This window comes from Primulina eburnea, unplaced genomic scaffold, assembly GCF_022965805.1.
Source record: "Primulina eburnea isolate SZY01 unplaced genomic scaffold, ASM2296580v1 ctg424_ERROPOS1667910, whole genome shotgun sequence".
In the NCBI taxonomy this organism is placed as follows: domain Eukaryota; kingdom Viridiplantae; phylum Streptophyta; class Magnoliopsida; order Lamiales; family Gesneriaceae; genus Primulina; species Primulina eburnea.
The window spans coordinates 23908-37824 of record NW_027331236.1 but is presented as its reverse complement, the minus strand read 5'-3'; the positions used below and the strand labels follow the sequence as shown (position 1 = coordinate 37824).

The window sequence follows — 13917 nt, the reverse complement described above, 5'->3', positions numbered from 1 at the left end:
AAGTCAGACAATAAAATTTCTTTTCATTTGCTTAAACAAAATCATAGTATTGCCAATGAAATTAATTTAACAATAGAAGTTGATTCTGTCTGGGCAGAAGAAATTCTTTAAGAACAGAAGTATCAATTACACATCTCACAAACTGTAAAGAATATTACAGGCTAGCATACATCTTGATATTCAGTTGCAGAAAAAATCTGCAAAAAAGAAAATAATCAAAGTTCCAAGAGGCCAAAAACTAGTCATTGATCGAGATAACGAATGATTTCTGTCCTCGCCTTATCCATCAGCATACGACGAGTCTCATCACGAGTCAACTGCTTGGGCCTTTCAAGATTTTGAGGTGGCGGATTTTTAGGAATTGTCCGCGGCTTCTTAGTTTTGGACCGAGTTTGTTGTGCAGGAAGGCATAATATGATTCCGGCTTGTGTTTGATTCCGAGTACGAGGAGGCAATAGATTAATTTCGTGTAAATCAGAGGCAGCCGCTGGAGTCCTCGGTGGAAGAGATTGGCGTGGGGGATAACTGAAAACCATTCAAGGGAAAAACAGTCCCACAACGTAGATTAATGATAATGAATATTCAAATCGGTCACGAAGATCAACAAACGGATTCTGCCATTCGATGATATGATCTTTTGCCCGTGGTAAAAGCAATTAAAAAAATAATATGTTTCAAGAAGTAACACAAAGACAAACCACACGGGGAATACATTTTCTTTAGGCATTTAGAGTTTAGGGTTACATTATGTTCATTGGAGACATCCCAATGGGATATATGACAAACCAACTACTGGGAATATTAACTTACCAAACTTTTTCAAGCTCAACCAAAATACACAACCGAACAGAAAATTAAAAAACCTTCTTAATCTGCATATGAATATAGCGCAAAAATCCCATGCAGACCTAGATTTTCACGTGTTGCCAAGTCTAAGCATGCGCAACTGAAACTTTCACCTTTGACATTAACCAAATGAAGGTCACAGCATTCTTCGAATTGAAAAAAGGAACAAAAGTCGACAAAGTCAATCATATGTCACAGAAAATGTGGTAATTAAAGCAACAACCACCAACAAACTAGATTACCGACCTCTAGATCGACTCATGGATTATGGGAAAATAACAAAATATGCGGACAAAAAATTCCGTTCATACACATTACGAGAGCGTTTAACTGAAATAGTATAAAGCATTCAAGGGGGAAAAAGTCCAAAAGTAAACTATGATTAAGAATTTTCAAATTTTTCATGAAACTTCATACAAGGAATTATGCGATTCAATTAGATGATTTTTTTATATCAGTAGCGAACACCATGAGTTATAGGCCAAGTTTTGAGATGTTGCATAACGAAAAACAAGTGTCATTGCTATGTGGGTATTTCATTACTTTTAAATATTTGAAAACCCCAAGCAGGCCTACATTCTCGTGCATTGCTAATTCTAAGCAGGCGCAACAGAACTTGCAGCATCTTTCAAACAAATTGAATAAATATTCACTGATGCTATTCATTTTTATGATCAAAATGCACACCTTATGGCTTATTCATCATTTATACCAAGTTTATCATTGAAATCTAGAACCATAAGTTTTTTTTTGGTTAAATGCAGCACAATCTCCTAATCACTCTCTTCTACCTTCCAAAGCAAGAAGGGAAACAAATTGTCAAAAGTTTCGGATCATCAAATGGATTTCATCATTGATTAGTGATATACCGTAATTGAGTATAACCCACATAGAAAAAACTAATAAATGGGATAATATTTAAGTATGGCGGTACCATGAATCAGTCGCGCTTGCAGAGGCGCTTGGGTGATTGAGAATGATCTCGGTACTGGTTCCAGGTGTCAGATAATATGGGTGACTCATAGTAGGATCGCCTGGAAAACTGGTGGCCTTCGTAGGAGTCCCAGGCTGCATAGTTAGAACAAGGGATCAAGGGAAGTCATGTAAGTCATTGTATTAAAATCATGAAAAATGTCAACAGACAACACTGTCAATCTTAAATCCCTAAAATTATGATCACAAATGCGACAACCAATAATCTTGATAGCGGATTTCTAGAAAAGAAAAATAGATTAAAAAACGTGCAATCACAAAAATATGGGGACGTAGAACCATGACCTAAGATATGCGAATAAAAACATGAAAGAAAGACTTATGTTTCAAAAAGTAACATAACGACAAATACAATGCACAATTGCTATATGGGATTTCATTTCCTATTATGTCGTTGAAAGTTGTGATTTAAGTCATCATGTAAGTCCATCTCCAGCATATGACATTGAATGAATCGTACGGAAACATCACAACGACATTTATAATAAGGCAACAAAAACAAACCAACTAACGGAAAACTAAATTAGGGAAATATTTAAGCTCCAAGCCAGACCACATCAGAATACAAAAAGTTACCCAACTTTTGAAATCTGCAATCAGAATTGGCGCGAAAAACCTAACCAGACCTAATTCTTATTCATTGCTAACTCTAAACAAACAAAACAGAAACTTTGATCAAAATTTTACCAAATCAAATCAATCAAATTAACAGAGCACATTCATCAGTAATACCAGAACACACAAAAAACCAGATTTGTCAACACAATTTTTTTAACATTAGTTTTGTTACCGGAAGCCCAAAACTACAGCCATCTGCTTTCGCACCTTCCAAAGCCAAAAAGAAGGGAAAAGATTTATGAATACTAGTCAATGCTTCAGATCATCTAATGTATCTTAATATTAGTGAGTAACACATAACAATTGGGGAAACCCACAAAAAAACCAATAATCAAGAATAAACCCCATGAGTGATTCAAACAAAAACAATAGAGAAAAAAACTTAATCAACCTGGATAGTTAATCAAAATGACACTTGAGTGAAAGAGGCCAGAAGAATAATAAAAGCTTGTTCAAAATTCAAATGAGAAACACCCCATGTAATGATATGAAGGAACCCTACACAGAAAAGATGGGCATATATATAACACACATAAAAATAAGTAAATGAATTGATCTAACCAAAACCCTAGACACCCAGAGTAAGTTGTATATAGTAAAAGGAAGATGTACATGAATAAAATCACATAAATACATACAAAATCGCCTCTTTCCATTTGTTGTTTTTAGCACAAAGGTAAATAGAGTTGCAGAGAAGTGGAGAAAAAGAACTGATTTTGGTGATTTAAGGAAATCAAAGGGAAGCAAAAACATATAGTTCTGGGAAGAGATATATATACTACTTACAGGGGGATCTGAGTTAAGAGACTGGAAAATTGAAAGCCCTTGCTAGTTAGTTAGAATTATAACAATGGTTAGCTATAGCTTTCAATGAATTTGGACACATATATATAACTGGACAATTTCATTTAATGTTTTTCACCAAATTACAGATTGGATGGCATTAGAATTTATGCTAAGATTACAAGAACATTTACGATTTTGTGAACCTCGATTGTGTTTATGAAACAATGTTACCGTTATTGTTGCTTTATGATTGTTCATATGTATCAAGGGTTAGACAAATTGAAAAACTGACAGAAGGGATCAGACAAGGAGGGACTGGAAAATTTGGATTTATCTTACTCAAAGCCAAATTAGTCATAATTGTCTCTGCATTCACACATATAACTGAATCGTTGCATTTTAAAGCAGCTTGGTTTATGCTAAATACAGACTGGATTACATTAGGATTTATAGTAAATAAGATTACAAGAATATCTAGGATTTTGTGAACCTTGATTGAGTCCAGGAAACAATGTTACAAGTATTGTTGCTTTATTGTTCAAATCTTTTTTATTGTGTTTTGACAAAAAAATACACACTATTACAATGTTATTCAGGAAAATTCAAAGTTGAAATTCACAATTAGCTCTCCAAAATAGATAGACAAATTTTTTTCGTCGATGTCCATGCAGATTTGTGTAATCTACTTATTTTCATACATGCATGCTTTGAGTTCTTAGCAACAAAGTTTATAGAATCTATAACTCTATGCAAACTCAGCACTCTGTCAAACGGCTGTATAGGCAGGAGTGGACCAAGGATTTCCAGGAAAGGGAGAGCGAGCCATTAAGATGGGGACAAATCAAAAGAATTAAAGGGGGTCAAACATGATTTTTAGTGCTGGAAATATGACGGAGTCGTCACATGGTGATCTATACAGTTTTTGTTAAAAATCTAAATGAAAATTTTGACTCATCACGAAAAGGTGTTAAAGCATGTTGCAGCTATATATAAATGATTTAATTAGTAAATTTACCCATAAAAATTGGCAAATAGCAATGTTAATAAAAACAATAAGATAAAAAAATACAACTCCTACTTCGAATATCGTCAAAGGAATGACATATGTGTGTGAAGGCATTCCTTAAAGAAGTTATTTATTAATCAATAGTACATAATAATCAACTCAATAAAAGATAACTGCACTGTTAGTGACTCTTGAAGACACAACAAAGAGGATATAAGTTATTTCATCAATTCATCTTAAGAACTATTAAAGTTATTGAAAGATCAAGAATCAAGTTTATCATATTTAATACCATTTCTGATAAGACAAATTATCACGATCTCCATCTTTCTAGGCCATAAATCCTTTACTTTTTCAAACTCATTTCTATTCATCATTTCTAATATTTTTCTTAAAATATAATCATTTTTATTTCCTTATTTTTCCATGTGTTTCTTTCGTCTTTCCACTTAATTTTGACCTTAGTTTCTGAAAAGAATGAAACTGTGGAACAACAATGGCCATCCCATTCTATCGGCTCTCGAGGCATTCGGCGAAAACATGAGCTCCGTGAGCATAAATCCAACATCAAAATTCGTTCCAGAAAGCATAGAGTGAAAGAATTAACTTTCATTCAGCAATTTCAAAATGAAACTAAATTGTGTTGCAGCCGCGGAAAATATAAACCATCTTTTACACCTGACATCAGACGGAGAAGGTAAAAAATGCAGAGCTTCTTGTAGAGTAGATTCTAACACAATACACAGTAAACGCACTGAATAATGCCAAAAAGGATTAACTTCGACGTAAAATATGCAATATATACAAAAAAGTAATATAAAATACCCCAGTCCATCGACTTTGTCATGACGACCGGTCCGCCACGGTCACCGGTGTAAGTAACACCTTCCGTCGGATTGAATCACACTGACGTCCGCCCCATCTTCGGATGAGGCGGAGAACGAAGCGGCGGCTTGTATTCATCTACTTTTCACTCTGTACAAGGAAACAGATCAAGAGGGATGAAGGCAGTCTGAGGAGTTTTAGATTGAATGTACAATCTGTGTAGAACAATGTACAAGTTCAATTATTTAAAAATGGAATGTAATTTAAAATATAATATTTTTTAGGAAATAGAAAAATAGAAAAAGAATTCAATCCAATGTACATAAAAAAATGTTAATATCACTCTGCTTTATTTATTAATTTATTTTAGACAAATTACCCTTATAATTACTTTTTTCCGACTCAGAGAGTTTTTATTTATAGTAATTAATTCAAATTTAACGCACTTGTACGTCAACAACTAATGTTGTTGTTGATTGATTGTGTTTTTTCCCATTTAAAATTGTACTATTATATAAACGACCACATTAAATAAAGACATCATCTTATAGATAATATAAATAAAACGGATAGAACGGTCTTTTATTGAAGATTATATGATTTGATGTTTATCCGACATGTTATGAAAAGACACTACCAAGATGACTACCGTTTCTGGCTTTGAATTAATGAATTCTAGATTTGTTGATGCCTGATTTTGACTGTCTACTGGAGTTTTTTCTTAGTGAGCGTTCTGGTTATCCTTAATCATAAAATTAGCAAAAACCGACAATTAGCAGAATTGAACAATTCTGGTTCACTAGAAATAAAGTTCTAATTGCCTTAAGATTTTGGTTTTTCTTAAGCAGTCTATCACCACAATTAAGATTTCCTTAACAATTTCTCCTTTTATGGGGATTTCAAAACCAGAAGATTATAAAGGAGATAAAAATAAGATAAGAGCATAAATAAGAAGAGTGAGAACATCAAGATCATACAAATGCATAGTAATCGTAGTCAAATTAAAGATGAGCTTAAAAAATATGTTGTTCTAAGTATATTCCTCATCATTGATTTCATCCTCTTTACTTTCTCGATCTTGTATAAGTTCTGCTTCTGCTCTTTTTCTTGCATCTTCTTCCCTTTTTTTGCAGCGCTTTCTCTGACCCGTTTGTTTTATGGGTTTGGAAAAGTGTGGATTTTCAAGATGAATAAATTCAAATAAGTGATCAGAAAGGTTGCCAACTCGGTTATCCAAAGTTTGAAGAGATTAAGATTGATCATCAAGCTTAGCATCTAGAGCGTAGACTTTGGAATCGAATGAACGGAGAAAGTCTGCTTGGGTAGTAATAGAAGATGAAAGATAAGTCTGAGCTAGTATGGCATCTTATTGAGTTTTGACAAAATTGGATTTGAGACCAAAAAGTTGAAAGGTCATCTTAGTCACATCTTTGTTGATAGACAAATTTTGTTTAGCCTGACGTTCTTTGAACAAGTCAAAAGTAGATTTAGCAGCAACCTGCTCAAAAGTAATGCCCTTGATAACTTCAATGATATTATTGCAGATGCACTTAACATATTCCATCCGAATTTCTAGGACAGTTTGATTATGATGGATCAGTTCGGGCACCTTTAAAGATGCTTCAAACACAATATTTTCAATGAGCTGCAATAGCTCGTGTTCTAAGCGGAAAATACTCTAATTAATCATTCGTTAAAAAATTTAATCAGTTTAAATCTTTTAACTTGTGTAAACTGATAATTGATATAAGGGAGATCAGTTCTTGTATATATCAGCTCGATTATGGTGAGAACTGAACTGATAACAGCTCGAACTGATCAAATCAGTTTGAAAATAAATGTTAAACAATTAATTACAAAAGATATGTTTATGGATGTTCGGAGACTTCAATTGCTCCTACGTCACCCCTTCTACCACCTCGGGTAGGCTCCACTAGAAGACTTTGATTTATACAATACTTTGTACATACCCACTCAGCTTAGGACTTATACTGCTGCTTAACTGAACACATAGCCTAGAATAAAGGCAACACCTTCCATTCAACACTTGTTTAAAGTCTATGTGTCAAAGACTGCATACACAAGTTTAATGTATTTGTACAACACTCACTCAGCTATTCAATAAGCTCAACTCTGTATATATGAGACACACAATGTGTGTGTGAGAGAACTGATCTATGAATACAACACAAATTTGTTCTCACACACTGAGGGAAAAGTGCTTCTAAACTAAGCTGATAAAACTTTGAAGTGTCCCTCAAATTTGTGCTGATTGCTTCTTGTAAGCTGATATGCATTAGGCATGCCCTTTTCTCTTTTGATTATGATCTTCATAAACTTGTTTATTTTCCACACACACACACACTTGTATATTGATGATCTTGGTTTTGTGCTTATAGTGGCAATGCTACCGTACACCAAGAGCCATCAAATATGTTTGTTGCAATTTGAATTCGTTCCTCGAAATGTGTATGTACTTTCCGGGAGCCATTCTGGAACATTTTGTCTTTAAGCTCTGATGCAACGTTCATTATTATCCTTTGACTGGACAAAAGTTTTTCCTTAGTGCGCACGACTAGATTCCATTGAATAACCTTGTCACTTTCTGCAAACTGATTGATTCCTAACTGATGTTCTAAACTGGTCAGTTAAACTGATCTTGAACTAGTTCGGTGAAATCAGTTTAGTTCACTGCTTCAGTGGAACTGGTCAGCTGGACTCTTCATCAGTTGAGCTCTTCATCAGCTGGCCAGGCTTATGAATGTCTTCTGCTGAATTGCATATCAGCTGGACAATCATTTGAACTGATTCAGTTTGAGCGATCAGTTGGATCTTTCAGTTTGTGCCTCGATAGCTTCAGTTTTGGCTCGATAACTGATCAGTTCGAATCCTGATCAGTTCTAGTTGCTGCGCACTTAGATAAATTCATTAGAAATAAAATAACAAGTTTTTTTAATCATCAAAATCTAGATTGCAAATATGAAATGTTCCAACAGATTATCATTAGATGTAGATGTTCCATCCATGCGTTCTTTAATCTCAGTTAAGCGAGCAACACAAACATATTTTCTAAAGGAAGTTTCAACTGGATTCTCACAATGCAGGACCAAGGCAGTTGTAACGACTATGGGCTATCCCGATCTTGGGCTCCCTCTAGTAGCTCAACTGGTACAAGTCTCTTTTAACTATGTACTTATTCCAGGAGGTCATGGGTTCGAGACCTGGGGAGGTATCACTCCACCAACCTGGAGTGGAGAGTCCTGTGAGTAATGACGTATGGGAAAGCCTGTGAGGGAAAAGGCCTCAGTGGGAACCCAAGATGGGACAAGGCCCCCGAGATAGCCCAAGATCGGGATAGCCCATGGTCGTTACAGCAGTATTTGGATCAATAGGAAGTTCTGGTTCAGTAGACATTTGAACAATATTTGTAGTTACAAGTATACTTGGTTACAAATCAGCAAACAATATTTCCCTTATTTATTGTTGATGGTCAACAGAGAACATTTCAAGATCAAGAAGCACAACTTCATGGAATATGGGAGCATCAGAAATCCGTTTTTCACTTGCAGGGGTGATTGAGACAATAGAAGGCACAATAAAATCTATCAAATCATCAATAGCAGCAGATGGAGCATCAATAGTGACTTCTGCGTCAGCTTTTGAACAATAGAATTGATCACTTCTTCTACTACTGAAAATTCTCGAACATGTAAGAGTGTAGAGGAATTTGGTTGTGTTGGAGCATGATCAGTAGTAGCAGCAACAACAACAACAACTAGTGCAGGTGATTGTGCAAGAGTACTGGAGACCTCATCCCTTGGAGGGGTTTTGGTTCTTCTCTCAACTTGCTTGAACGTGAACTGTTCTGAAATTCCAACCACGATATCTCGACTCAAATTCTTCTCAATAACCATGATAGCCATCTCTAAAGCTCTGAAATCAGAAGAGAGGTAAATGATCAATACTTGATCATGAAAGGAAGATGAACCTTGGAAATCATAATTGGAGTTCAGAATAGCCAGTGTTTCACTCAGCTTCTGAATTTTGATCTTCAAAAATATGTAATTTTTTTTGCTCATTTCTTCAATGACAGAAGTTTTTTTGGCAGTAGCGAACATCATTTTTTCATATTTCAGGGACTTGGCACCCTTGGTCTTGAACTCTGATAGATGCTGAACTGTTCAGATATTCAACCCACCATCAAAATGGGAAATATGTTCTTTAGCATATCTGTTAATTTCTTCCATGTGAAGTTCGATGGTCATTTGAACAGAAGATTTGGGGCATGTTTCCACTTGTTCTTCAGGAAGAACATACATTTTTTCCTTTTCTTTTACCAGCGGAAACTAGTTTCTTAATTCCATAACGAGTCGATTCTGGAAGCCAATCTCGAATTACCACTCCATCTGCTGGTCTGGGACCAATGATAAAAGTGCTTGTGCTTCCAACTGTTGATCTATTTGGTGTTGGGGTAGGAACTTGAGAGATTTTAGTTAAAAGGTCTTTGGGGGCTTGTGGTGCAACAACAGTAGTGGTAGCAGCATGAGGTTTGAAAACTTGGTGTAGAGGTGGATTATGTTAAAAATAAAAATTTACAATAAAAAAATAAAAATTTAAAACTCACAAAATATATTAAACCACACACTTTATAAAATTTTGTCTACTTAATTTATGTTTTCTTCACAAATTGAGAGAGCTATTTATAGAATTTCTTTGGAAATAATCCATAAATAAATACATAATTACATACATTATCATACACTAATTTTCAATATTTACAACTCTTATTTTCAACATTCAATAATTTCAACTTTTATTTTCAACACTCCCCCTTATGACGATGATCATGATACAATAATTTTCTTCATTACGTGTTTTTATGTTGCCTCGTTAAAAACTTTACTAGGAAAAATCCACTGGGATAAAAACAATAGTGAGGGAAAAAGGGTGCAGTTACGTAAATTCCTCATCATGTTAACACGAACGATTCTTCACAAATTTCGTAGATTGCGCATCGCTATATTATATATATGCTTTCTGAATATTGTCGTAGGAAGTTTTTTTGTGAAGAGATCTGATGAGTTTTCACTTGATTGAATGTAAAGAATATCAATATCTTTATTCTTCTCAAGCTCTTCGGTGAATACGAAGAGTTTAGGGGGAATATGTTTAGTTTTGTCGCTTTTTATGTATCCTTCTTTCATTTGAGCAAAACATGCAGCATTATCTTCATATAGTGTCACATGTTTCTTGTCCAATGATAATCCGAATGAGATTTGGATATGTTGTGTCATTGATTTTAGCCACACACACACATTCACGACTTGCTTTATGTAGTGCAATAATCTCAGCGTGATTTGATGAAATTGTTATGAGTGTTTGTTTCTGTGAACACCAAGAAATTGCAGTGCCTCCACGAGTAAATACATATCCGGTTTGGGAACGTGCCTTTTGTGGATCAGATAAGTACACAGCATCAGCATAACCAATTATATTTTGACTGGTATCTTTTGAATACAAAAGTCTCAAGTCTGCTGTTCTTTGTAGATAACGGTCTGATGGATCGTGTGTGCTAGCACCTTCGAAGGCATCTCGTACACAACAACCTTCAATGAGCTTCAATAGCTCGTGTTCTAAGAATATTAACACCGATAAATTAAATCGAGTTTGATTTTAAACCAAGCGGAAGAAACTCGAAGTAATCCTTAGTAAAGAAAAACTGAAACGTTAGAAAATAATTTAACTAGTGTAAAATGACTAACTGAATAAACACATATTAGTTTTTGCATTCTTTTATTTCAGTTATGGTAACAACTGAACACACGAACACTCCAACTGATCAAAAAAATTTTAAAACGATAGTTAATCAGTTAAATACGCTAGATATGTTTATGGATGTTCGGAGACTTCAACTGCTCCTACGTCACCCCTTCTATCTCCACGGATAGGATTCACTAAAAGACTTTGATTTATACAACTACGTGTACAAGCCCACTCAGCTAGGACTTATCTACTGCATAAACTGAACTCCTAGCTACGACTGAAAACAGCAGCTTTCAGTCAACACTTATTTAACGTCTATGTAAGAAAGACTACATACACAAGTTGAACGTCTTTGTGCAAGACTGTATTTGAGTGGTCTTGAGAGTGAATGTGTGTGAGAACTGAACAAGAATGTTCTCACACACTGAAGGACAAGAGGTTTCTAAACTAAGCAGATATGGCAATGAAGATTTCCCTCTGGGCTTGAATGCTTCGACAAGCTAATTTGCAACTGAGCGTGCCCTTCTATGTTTTTATTTTCACTCTCAAGGATGTCTCACCACTGTATATCTATGTTGAGTCTTCACTGATCTTCTCTTTATATAGGTGAAGGAGACTGGTCGTACAGTGAGACTCATTAATTGTATCTGTTGCATTTTAATCGGCTTCTTGTGCTATGTGTCTCGTCTTTTTGACTGTCCATCTGAAGCGTTTTGTCTTTAATGCTCTGATGCAACGTCCATTATTGTCCTTTGACTGGATAATGGATTTGTACCTTCTCGTACAGCTGTAATCCACTCGAAGAGATTTATCATCGTTCATAACTGAAGGATTCTAACTGATGCTTCGAACTGGTCAGTTTGAACTGATCTTTCAGTTGGGCTGGTGAAACCAGTTAACCCGTCAGTTGTACTGATTTCACACTTGTTCAGTTGGACTGATCAGCTGGGTTTCTTCATTAGTTGAACACTCTTTCGGCTGGCCAGGCTTCTGAGGTTTTTCTGCTGAATCAACTATCAACTGGTCAATCAGCTGTACTGCTCAAATGACGTAGCCAGTTGAACTGATTCATTTTGTGCGATCAGTTGGATCTTCAGTTTTGAGATGTAAACAACTCGCGGATGATCCTAGAAGCTGCACAACTAAGGAAGATCATTAGTAACATAATTAACAAGTTTTGTTATCATCAAAATCGAGATTGTGAAGTTGAAAAATTCCAACACGGTCATTTTTGCTGAGGTGTTCTAGCTGCTGAGAACTCATGCTTGATCCTATTATTTTCAAAAAAATTGTGAAAGAGTTTGATTGATGAATTATGTCCCTCGATCAGACTTTATTCTATCAATACCAACTGATTTTTCATTTAATAATCTTTTGAAGAGTTTATTCAGTTGTGCAGTAGTTTGGTCTTTAGATTTTATAAAGATAACCCAAGTAAATCTTGAAAAATTATCAACGATCACCAAGATGTATTTCAATCCCCCTAAACTCATGACTGGTATAGGACCAAAAAGATCCATATGCCGAAGTTCTAAGCATCTGTAGGATAATTTACTCCCCTTGTTTTTAAATGAAAATCTTACTTGCTTTCCAAACTGACATGCTGAACAAATTTCATCCTTTGAAAATTCTATTTTGGACAAACCTGTTACAAGATCATGGTTACTCATATAAGCAATAGACTTAAAATTTAGGTGGTTCAACCTTATATGCCATAACCAGTTCTTAAAAGATTTGAAGCTACAAAACAAACTGGTGCATTAGGTTTAATAATTCAACTGACTTTGTAAGTATTTTTACAACGATTTCCAGTTAAAATGATCTCATCAGTTGAGTTTCTAACTGTGCAAGTGTGTATGTTGAACTGAATTGAGAAATTGTTGTAGCATAACTGACTGATGCTAATCAAGTTATACTTCAAATTCTCAACTAGTAAGACATCTTTGATAATAAAGTTACCATGGATAAGCTTACCCTTACCCACAGTTTTACCTTTAGAGTTGTCTCCAAAACTGATGTTTTGACTAGTGTATTTGATCAGTTGGGATACCAAATTTGCATTCTCTGTCATATGCCGCATGCATCCACTGTCCAGATACCAGATTGATTCCTTGTTTGCACCTGTCACCTGCAATCACACACAATGAATAATTTTTGTACACATATCTATTTGGGTCATAAACTGATTAGTCCTTTAGGAACCCAAACTTGGATCAGTCTGACTGACATTTCTGTTGTTGTGTTCCAAATGATTTTTCCCGGCTTGTGTGTGCTTGGTGTGTTGTGTGCAGATGAGACAATATGTGCTTTAGCCTTATTCAACTGGTTGTTCAGCCGATATCTTTTCTGAACTGAATTACAGTTATGGTAATTGGAATAGTCATTTGGAGAAATCAGATGTTTATTGATGAACCATTTAGGTAGCCAGCTATACGATCAGTTGAAGTTTTAGGGCTATAACCAATTCTATACATTTTAGCCTTGTTTTTTTTCAATTGGCTGTTCAACTGGTCTACTCGGCTCATGTTGTTCTTGTACCACAGCTAATTTGATAAAGTGAATATATTTCCATTTGCCCATGTTCATTTTTGGTTGAGTAACACTAGTAGAAGATTCATCATGATTGCAAAAGCCTAAACCAGTTTTATCGATAACTGATTTTTGCATATCTTACATTTCAGCTAGTGCAACCGATGATTTATTCCATGCCTGAATAAGCTCAGTTTGCTTTGAATTCTCAAGCATTAACTGCTGAATCATAGATTGATTCTTGCTTCTTTCAGCATTCAACTCGGCAATCTCCCGTTTAAGACTCAACAGTTCAACTCATTCATCAGTTTCAGTTTTATCGTCATTGAGATCAGTTTGCTTTGCTTTGGCCTTCTCAACTAAGATAGCAAGCTTGTGATACTTGTTGACCATGTCATTTAATATAGAAATAAGTTCATCACGCGTAAATTCAATTGAACTAAAATCGAATACATCTTCACTAGTTGATTCTAGTTCTGTGTTATCGACCATCAGACACTTGACTTCCTCATCATCGCTGGAGCTGCTCAAGCTCTCAGGTTCTGATTCAT

General features: G+C 35.2%; 1 long non-coding RNA gene across 1 annotated transcript in view; it reads right to left on the bottom strand.

Moving 5' to 3' along the window:
* Nucleotides 1-570: 570 nt before the first annotated feature.
* Nucleotides 571-13917, bottom strand: part of LOC140821116 (uncharacterized) — a 33186-nt gene continuing 19839 nt past the window's right edge. The window contains exon 3 of the long non-coding RNA XR_012115641.1: nucleotides 571-789. This is a non-coding gene — a long non-coding RNA (uncharacterized lncRNA). The remainder of the gene's footprint in view (nucleotides 790-13917) is intronic.